Raw genomic sequence first — 7,704 nt, forward strand, 5'->3', positions numbered from 1 at the left:
CCTTCTCTCATCTGGCTTTGGTCTCTGTTCTTTTTCCACTGCACGTTGAATGGCTGTTGACATCCGGTTCCAGTTGACACAAAAGTCTACATGCCATGCGCTGCCAGGCTGTGAAGAGTTTGAAGTGCTTGGGGGGCTGCACAACAGAGAGTGCGTGAATGATTGCATAGAGGTGTTCGGAGAGGACAGAGTGTTCACAGAGCTCGTTGTTGGGGAACTTGAAGCAATTGGATGGGGAGGGAGCACCTCCATATTAAGGGTTACTAACCCTAGAAGGGACAAAAACAGTTATGCCAATGTTCCAAGGGCATAGTTCCAAGTGTCACGCAAGTCTAAATATGAATTTACCTTTCTTAAGACCATCCATCAGCTTCCGACACTGGATTGGTTTGAGGTGTCGGACCAGATCCACCCTCTCCATTAAGGCCAGATCTTCGACACTCTCCACTCCAAGATCCTCAAGTAGGGTGGTCAGTAAGTCATCAGGGAGGCCCGGTAAATATGACCAAACTGCTTCCTTTATAGCTTCCATTACCTAGTCTCATTGATTAGGGTCAATCATGAATCAGTTTGTGCATATTCCCTACTTGTCTGTTTGCAGTGCACTATATGCGGTTAACTGCCAACATGTGCTCGCTATACAATCAACAATACAAATTTAAATACAAAATCAACTATCTTAAGGTTACTTGATATCCTGCTCCACTTACGTCTGTCCTCACGTCTGTCATATCCTCCCTTTCCTGTTTAAACTGCTCCTGGAAAATAATGGTGGAGCGCAATAAGCATCTGATCGTGCACGTTGTATGCTGGAAGAGGATAGTAGTCCAGTACATCTTTGTGCTTAATGCACACGTAATCCTCTTGGGCCACTCCTAAGTCACAGTACACACCCATGTCAATCAACTTCACACAAATGTGTTTCTCTGAGACAAAGTGGACAGAGTTTTGGGCAACAATGACCAGCATAATCTTCCCCATGTGAAGTCCTTCATCACTGTTCCCAAACAAGATGAACATCCCCTTTCTGTAGTCTGTGCCTTTGACTGTAACATTGTTACAAGCCACTGCAGACTGTGACTCAAATTGACAACTGGCTACAGATGCCCTGATCTTGTTGTTGTAATCATCCAAATAAAAGGCAGTCCCCTTCTCTACCTGTATAACAGGAGGAAACAAGTTTCCCGCACTCAGGTAGGCCTGGAGGAGTTGGTGTCTCTCTGCTAGTGTTTTGCACAGATTTTTGAAATTGTGCAATTTTCTGGCACACTGTTTGAAAAAAGTGTGTTTGCTTTCAAACCGCAGAGTCCACAGGCGAATAAGTGGGCCAAAGTGGATGATTAGATCTGGATAATGGCCAATATAGTGATGCTTTGGCCTCAGGGGGGCATTGGGGAAGAGCCTTTTCCTGTTGCATATGTACTCCTCTGTGATGACTTTCAGATATGCTACCTGGCCTTCTGTAATGACTGGTGCACAGATAAGCTCAACCATCTCTCTCAGCTGCAAAATGAGCTGCCACACCTCATTGTCACAGGGATCTTTAATCCTGCCACCCACCAAGAGAGGGAGTAATCTAAGGAAACACCAGTTTTGAACTGCATGCCCACTTAGTTTGTCACTGCTGGGAGAGAGGTCTGCTGGTTTGTCCCTACCATCGTTCCCTTCATATCGGAACTTGTTTTTGCACAGATTTAACTGCAGGTAAGTAAAATGATTCTCCTGGACTAAATGGCGAATATATAAAGGAAGGTCATAAGCCATGACTCCCTCAAATAAATCATGGCCTAGACATGGTGGGAGGCCAGGCTGGCAAACATGGAAATGAGAAAGCTGGTTGAAAGGAGAGTCAAACTTGATACCGCATACAGAGTCTGTGGCACTAGTTTCCAGGTCTTGCAAATTACTTGTGTATGATTGGACCGTTCTTGTGGCACCACACAACACTGGATTCCTCACAAAATCCTCTCTCTGTACCTGACAGTAGCGACAAAAATATTTAGATCGACTGAAGTTTTCTAAAAATCCCCCAATAGAATGGGATCCTAAATTGTCTCCTGCAATGGCAACCAAAGAGCCCTTTAGTACAGTGCCATCAGATATGACTACACCTCTCTCCTCCAGGATTTTGAGGTCCTCAATCAGATGTGCAAAAACCTTTTTTAGCCCAAAATACTTAAAGTCCTGCTCCCTACATAAGAGAACAAGTTGCATCTGATCTATAGAAGATCTATTGTGAGGCAAGATGTCAGTCAGGGTTAGGTAAACAGCTAAGACCTTGTGCTTTTTCTTCCCTGAGCCCAGTGGATTAACAACCTCGAAGGCATCTTGGTACAGTATCAAACCAAGTGAGGAAGGGTCAGCTTTCAACATTGGATTACTTTGAAATCCTTCTCCATCCTTGACATCCTGATAGACAGCATCAGTAGATTGCTGCAAACGTGTCATGGTATACTGTTCTCGTAGAGACTCGTTTTTGAACAGTGTCACCAATGTCTCATGTATAGGTACATACTGAGCAAAGCATTCTTTGTCATTTTCATCATTGCCCAAGAGCAAAGGCACGGGATGAACATGGTTGAAACACTCTTTAAAAGCAGACTTCCTCTTTGTATCTGTACTGAGTCTTCCCTTGTTAAAAAGTGTGAGTAGATCATCTCTGTTCACTTCATCAACCATGCTGCTTATAGTGGCCTGAGGGATTCCAAGTTTCTTCAATTTCTCACTCAGAACGTTAAGTGAATGAGACAGGCCAAGTTCATGAGCAATTTGAAAGTCCTCAATAATGGTTTGTATGGTGCTTGCCGGTAAGAGTAGCTTAGATTGCAATTTCAAATAGAAAAGTGTAAGGTTATGTAAAAAAAGGGTTTCGTCCACAGCTAATGGCACTTCTGGTTCATCATGTTCACCAGCAGCTTCTGAATACGTCTGACTGGGTTCTGGCAATGACTCTGTAGACTTGTCTAGTACCAAGTCATCTAAAACTGAATCCTTGTGTTTCCTGGAAATATGTGAAGCAAAAGTCATTACGTTTGTGAACCTGCAATCACAACCTCTAAATGGACATGGCGATTCCATTCCTCCCTTTATGTGTGTCTTCAAATGCTTGATAAGAGAGGCTAAAGTGTCACACTTAAATGCACAAGCCTCAAGCACACATTTCAAGGATGTGTCAGGTGGTAGAGCTGATCTAGGTCTAGGCGGCTGACCAGCTTGCAGGTAGCACCTATGCAGCCTATATATATGAGATCTCAGTGCTGCGTGTTTTCTGAACCTCTGTGAGCAGTCAGGTATCCCGCACTGATAATGATAATTGGGGGCGTTACTGTGGAATATATATTTACAGTGGAACATTGTTGTGCGTGCTATAGTTACCTACCCAATCATTACATCTGCCTCACACTGAACACTGGTTAGCCTGGCTGCCTCACTGAACAAGATGCCACTGAACAGGATACTGTATGTTAAAGACCTCTCTGATGACCTAGAAAAAAGGAAACCAGAGAAAGGAGAGATTACAGTTTGCATGCAGATTATGAAGGTATACTATAGGCTAATCTCAGGTGTACTGCACAGGAAACAAATATAGTCTATAAACTACGATCTGTGTTGCATATAGGCCTACCTATACAACCAGGAAGCAATCCGTGCATGGATCTGGGGAGACGTCAGTGCAGATTACTGTCCTGTACGCCTTGTCGGCCGGAAGATTCAGGCAGGCAATCAGTAGGCAGGCCCTAGGACAAGGGAGGGAGGCAAGGCAGTAAGAAAAAAAACACAGGGAACGACGCATAAATTCATGTCAAACAGTACTGGATGAGGTGATTAATCTCAGGTGTACTGCACAGGAAACAAATATAGTCTATAAACTACGATCTGTGTTGCATATAGGCCTACCTATACAACCAGGAAGCAATCCGTGCATGGATCTGGGGAGACGTCAGTGCAGATTACTGTCCTGTACGCCTTGTCGGCCGGAAAGATTCAGGCAGGCAATCAGTAGGCAGGCCCTAGGACAAGGGAGGGAGGCAAGGCAGTAAGAAAAAAAACACAGGGAACGACGCATAAATTCATGTCAAACAGTACTGGATGAGGTGATTAATCTCAGGTGTACTGCACAGGAAACAAATATAGTCTATAAACTACGATCTGTGTTGCATATAGGCCTACCTATACAACCAGGAAGCAATCCGTGCATGGATCTGGGGAGACGTCAGTGCAGATTACTGTCCTGTCCGCCTTGTCGGCCGGAAAGATTCAGGCAGGCAATCAGTAGGCAGGCCCTAGGACAAGGGAGGGAGGCAAGGCAGTAAGAAAAAAAACACAGGGAACGACGCATAAATTCATGTCAAACAGTACTGGATGAGGTGATTAATCTCAGGTGTACTGCACAGGAAACAAATATAGTCTATAAACTACGATCTGTGTTGCATATAGGCCTACCTATACAACCAGGAAGCAATCCGTGCATGGATCTGGGGAGACGTCAGTGCAGATTACTGTCCTGTACGCCTTGTCGGCCGGAAAGATTCAGGCAGGCAATCAGTAGGCAGGCCCTAGGACAAGGGAGGGAGGCAAGGCAGTAAGAAAAAAAACACAGGGAACGACGCATAAATTCATGTCAAACAGTACTGGATGAGGTGATTAATCTCAGGTGTACTGCACAGGAAACAAATATAGTCTATAAACTACGATCTGTGTTGCATATAGGCCTACCTATACAACCAGGAAGCAATCCGTGCATGGATCTGGGGAGACGTCAGTGCAGATTACTGTCCTGTCCGCCTTGTCGGCCGGAAGATTCAGGCAGGCAATCAGTAGGCAGGCCCTAGGACAAGGGAGGGAGGCAAGGCAGTAAGAAAAAAAACACAGGGAACGACGCATAAATTCATGTCAAACAGTACTGGATGAGGTGATTAATCTCAGGTGTACTGCACAGGAAACAAATATAGTCTATAAACTACGATCTGTGTTGCATATAGGCCTACCTATACAACCAGGAAGCAATCCGTGCATGGATCTGGGGAGACGTCAGTGCAGATTACTGTCCTGTACGCCTTGTCGGCCGGAAAGATTCAGGCAGGCAATCAGTAGGCAGGCCCTAGGACAAGGGAGGGAGGCAAGGCAGTAAGAAAAAAAACACAGGGAACGACGCATAAATTCATGTCAAACAGTACTGGATGAGGTGATTAATCTCAGGTGTACTGCACAGGAAACAAATATAGTCTATAAACTACGATCTGTGTTGCATATAGGCCTACCTATACAACCAGGAAGCAATCCGTGCATGGATCTGGGGAGACGTCAGTGCAGATTACTGTCCTGTACGCCTTGTCGGCCGGAAGATTCAGGCAGGCAATCAGTAGGCAGGCCCTAGGACAAGGGAGGGAGGCAAGGCAGTAAGAAAAAAAACACAGGGAACGACGCATAAATTCATGTCAAACAGTACTGGATGAGGTGATTAATCTCAGGTGTACTGCACAGGAAACAAATATAGTCTATAAACTACGATCTGTGTTGCATATAGGCCTACCTATACAACCAGGAAGCAATCCGTGCATGGATCTGGGGAGACGTCAGTGCAGATTACTGTCCTGTACGCCTTGTCGGCCGGAAAGATTCAGGCAGGCAATCAGTAGGCAGGCCCTAGGACAAGGGAGGGAGGCAAGGCAGTAAGAAAAAAAACACAGGGAACGACGCATAAATTCATGTCAAACAGTACTGGATGAGGTGATTAATCTCAGGTGTACTGCACAGGAAACAAATATAGTCTATAAACTACGATCTGTGTTGCATATAGGCCTACCTATACAACCAGGAAGCAATCCGTGCATGGATCTGGGGAGACGTCAGTGCAGATTACTGTCCTGTACGCCTTGTCGGCCGGAAGATTCAGGCAGGCAATCAGTAGGCAGGCCCTAGGACAAGGGAGGGAGGCAAGGCAGTAAGAAAAAAAACACAGGGAACGACGCATAAATTCATGTCAAACAGTACTGGATGAGGTGATTAATCTCAGGTGTACTGCACAGGAAACAAATATAGTCTATAAACTACGATCTGTGTTGCATATAGGCCTACCTATACAACCAGGAAGCAATCCGTGCATGGATCTGGGGAGACGTCAGTGCAGATTACTGTCCTGTACGCCTTGTCGGCCGGAAAGATTCAGGCAGGCAATCAGTAGGCAGGCCCTAGGACAAGGGAGGGAGGCAAGGCAGTAAGAAAAAAAACACAGGGAACGACGCATAAATTCATGTCAAACAGTACTGGATGAGGTGATTAATCTCAGGTGTACTGCACAGGAAACAAATATAGTCTATAAACTACGATCTGTGTTGCATATAGGCCTACCTATACAACCAGGAAGCAATCCGTGCATGGATCTGGGGAGACGTCAGTGCAGATTACTGTCCTGTACGCCTTGTCGGCCGGAAGATTCAGGCAGGCAATCAGTAGGCAGGCCCTAGGACAAGGGAGGGAGGCAAGGCAGTAAGAAAAAAAACACAGGGAACGACGCATAAATTCATGTCAAACAGTACTGGATGAGGTGATTAATCTCAGGTGTACTGCACAGGAAACAAATATAGTCTATAAATTAGTATTGTTTGTCTAGCAGTGTCGAGCTTGAGTGTTATACTCTGAGTACATACTGTAGTATAGACAGCATAGTTGGTGGTAGTATAGACATGGTAGCATAATAGTAAAATTCAGTAAGACAGTTATTATTAGTTAAAATTCTGATATTGAAGAAGTTTTGGTTGATAAAGTGGGCAGTTTATCCTGTGCTGAAAAGTCTCCATTCCAATAGAGAGAGTATATATTTTAGTGTTTATTTGATTGATTTGGCCTTTTATTTATTACGTTTCCACAGTTATTTCCTCATACTTTATTAACATTTTGTACATAATACAAGTTCATGTTAAAATGATGACACAAAAAGCCAGACCGAGGGCTTGTTTCATAAACAAACTGAACTTTCTTTTGCCTGCCTACTGTATTTGTTTGGTGGAAACCTGATCATAAAGTAAAGTAAAAAAAAAAAAAAAAAAGTAGTGTGCTATTTTTGTAGTGTAGCTTGCTACATTTATCTGGGGATAGCTTCCATTGTAGTTGAGCTATATTTAATCGAGAGTAACTAGTGTAGCTTACTACATTTTCCAAGTAGCTTGCCCATCACTGGCTAAATGCTGCATGTAGCTAGTTAGCTGAACTGAAGCTATATAGGTAGCCAGGTAGCTAAATGGCTGGCTATACTATAGCTCCAGTTCAGAACAACACTTTTTCACTGGTAGTTTGTGGAAATGAACCAACTTTCCTCTCTTTCACACGGTAAAATTAGTTTGAACAGCCAGGAGCAATAAAAAAAAAACACAGTGGTCCCGTTGTTTGGTAGGCAACGTTGCATTACCCAACAGAGGTCAGACATAGCTAACAGCTAACATAGCTAAATTAGCAGCAGGCACGCATAACGTGTAAAAACGCATAACCATGTAAAAAACGAACACAGCACTACTCCGCTGGCGTTTGCAATCGAAATCATAGATACAGAATAATATCCACCATCGACTTTATCATGCACTACTACTCACGTTTTATTGTTGATTAACGATGCAGAGACACAGCACACGCTGATACAACAATGGAGGAAGGTTGCAGGTACATTCTGGGAGGCGGGGTACAGGTGTAGTGCATTCTGGGAGGCGC

This window comes from Notolepis coatsorum, assembly GCF_963971535.1.
Source record: "Notolepis coatsorum genome assembly, chromosome: 11".
In the NCBI taxonomy this organism is placed as follows: Eukaryota; Metazoa; Chordata; class Actinopteri; order Aulopiformes; family Paralepididae; genus Notolepis; species Notolepis coatsorum.